This window comes from Mus caroli, chromosome 10, assembly GCF_900094665.2.
Source record: "Mus caroli chromosome 10, CAROLI_EIJ_v1.1, whole genome shotgun sequence".
Taxonomy (NCBI): domain Eukaryota; kingdom Metazoa; phylum Chordata; class Mammalia; order Rodentia; family Muridae; genus Mus; species Mus caroli.
Genome location: NC_034579.1, coordinates 35,633,905 through 35,636,891, shown reverse-complemented (window position 1 = coordinate 35,636,891; position 2,987 = coordinate 35,633,905).

Genomic DNA, 2,987 nt, shown 5'->3' with positions numbered 1-2,987 from the left:
GCCCAAACATCTTTACTTGCCAATGTTCATTGCCATGAGTCCTTGGTCTGGTCCAAGGCCTCTGGCTTCTGCTACACTATCAATATTGGGTCCTCAGTGGGACTCCTCTCAGATATTCTGTTGTTATGGTGTGTCACGGAGACCATGCGACTTTGGATCTGCAGGACCAGCCTCTTACATGCTCCAGCAGTTCACAGATGGGGTAGATGTTGGCGTGGGCAAACTCGAAGCCCTGGATCGGTGCCTGGGTGGTAGTTGAGTTGGTCAGCCTGCCAGCTCTCCTGTGCCCTCATCACAAAGTTCAGCTCTTCCACATTGCCTAGGTGAAGGGTGGGACATTTCTCATGCACGTAGCAGTTGGCAAGAAGCAGACAGGCTGTTTTGCAGCCAGGCCACCAGGGCCATCTCTCCAGCACTGCCTGTTGAGGGGTAGGGATAGTTTTCCCGCACCCACCCCACCAGGGCCAGCTCTACTTTGCTGCCCAGGCAAGATGCAGGCCCTCTCTCCTGCTGGCTGTGTGACAGGGCAAGCATTGCAAGGCGTGAGGGGCGGGGCCAGCCCTGCCCGGCCCTGGGACAACAACATGGCTCCAGGAGACTGCGCAGACCAGGAACACTGGCATGGCCTTCAGTGGTAGCATGGGCCACGGGCATTGACACAGACCCTTCCTGCTGCAGGATTACGGACCCAGACTTGTTCCCTCTGAGGCAGCACAGGCCAAGGCATCACCATGGCCTCAGATGGTAGGACGGACAGGCTGCTCACATCAGGCTGATCCTGTCACCCTTTCGTCTCTAGTTCCACCTCATTTCACAGTACACAGGTCGTTCCACTTCTCTTTCTCCTCCATCTCTCTACCCATAGTAGTAGCTCACTGTAGTGTCGCCCAACTCTCCAAGCGGAGTGGTTACAGGTGGGACCTATAAGGTGTTTCCATTAGGAGTAATTTTATTATTTATTACTACTTTTTTTTTTTTTTGACCAATAGTATTTGGTTTTACTCTAGATCCCTGAGCTATCTAGACTCTGGTTCTTTGTCACCCAAGCAGTGTCAGGTATGGGTTCCACCTTGTGGAGTGGGCCTTAAGTCAGTGATCTGACTTATTGGTTGGTTCCTCCCTCAAGCTTCATGCCACCATTGCTCTAGCCTATCTTCAGAGCAGGATACCATTGTAGATCAAAGGAGTTGTGGCTGGGATGATGTTTTTGTTTCTCTTTTGATAGGGTCCAGAGTACCTCCCTATACCAAAGACATTAGAACACATTGGTAAAGGCCAACTCAACATCTCCATGGTCATATCTTCAGCAATGGGGCCTGCTGTCAGTTTTTGGAGACCCGTCTATTGTCTTGGCAATGGCCCGGGTTGTCTGGGGACCATGAGACCCCTTTGGCCAACAACTTTATTAGATGTAACCCAATATTGATACTGTAAGCTTCATTTGCCAAACAAAAGTCTCTTCTCAATGGCCAGTTGGGGCTTTCTGTCCCCCATTGCTTAGTGATTTTATTTAGATTGCCTTCACATGTGTACATGTGTATATATTTTTAGGAAGTTTCTAATGCATTAGGTTTCCACACTAATTAATTAAATGGCCTTTAATTTTAGATGTCTCTCCTCCCAGTTCCTTCCTCATTCCTGTCTCTCCCCGCTTCCCATTTGATCCTCCCATTCATCCATAACTATTTATTCTAGTTTCCTCTCCTACCAATGTCTGTCTGTATCATCTGGTTCCTTACTCTATACTTACTCTCTGTGGTTCTATGGATTGTAGCATGGCTATTACTGATTTAACAGCTAATATTAAAATAGAAGAGAATATTAGCTCACTCAAGATGATTTTTTTTCTAATTCCATCCATTTACCTGCAAATTGCATGGTATCATTTTTTAAAAAAAAATCTCTGAGTAATATTCCATTGTCTAAGTGTACACATTTTCTTTATCCACTTTTCTATTGAGGGACATCTAGGCTGTTTCCAATTTCTGGCTATTATGAACAGAGCAGCAATGAACACAGTTGAGCAAGTGTCTTTGTGGCGGGATGAAGTGTCCTTTGGGGATAGACCCAAGAGTGGTATGGCTGGATCTTCAGGGAGATCCATTCCCATCTTCTTGAGAAGCAGCCTCACTGATTTCCAAATGGCTGTAAAAGTTTGCACTCCCATCAGCAATGAGTGAATGAGGGGAGGAATCATCTTGAGGTGTGTGCTATTTTATTTACCTATTTGTATGTATATGTGGGGTGTGTGTGTGTATACATATATACATGGGTGAGTGTGTATGTGGGCCAGAGGCTGACTTCTAGAACCTTCTGTTGCTCTCCAGATGAGTCTGGATCTTGCTGATGCTGCCAAACTGGCTGGCCAGCAAGTTCCTGGGATTGTCCTGTCGCTACCTTCCTAACGATAGGATCACAGATTGGAGCTGCTGTGCCTGTCTTTTTCCCTGAGATCTGAACTTAGGTCCTCATGCTTGTGAGGCAAACACTACCAACTGAGACATCTCTCCAGCTCTTAAAGGCATGAGCATATTTTATATGTTTGTATGCTGTGACTTTGCTCAGAGAACTACAGTTTCCTATTTTATTTAGTTTCAGCCTTTGAGTATTTTTAAAGTTAATTTTTTTCTTTTTTTGAGACAGGATTTCTCTGTGCTGTCCAGGCTGTCCTGGAACTTGCTCTGTAGACCAAGCTGGCCTCGATCTCAGAGATCTGCCTGCCTCTGCCTCCTGAGTGCTGGGATCAAAGTTGTGTGCCACTATCTCCCAGCTTTGAAGTTAAATTTTAACTAGTAATGACCCTGTACCTCTCTTAATCCATAGAAGTCCTTTTTGTCTTTCTTTCTGGTTTCTTGTTTTACATAAAGACTTTTTTTATTCTTTCTTACTTCCTTCCCTCCCTTTTCTCTCTATCTCCTTTCTTTCTTTCTTTCTTTCTTTCTTTCTTTCTTTCTTTCTTTCTTTCTTTCTTTCTTTCTTTCTTTCTT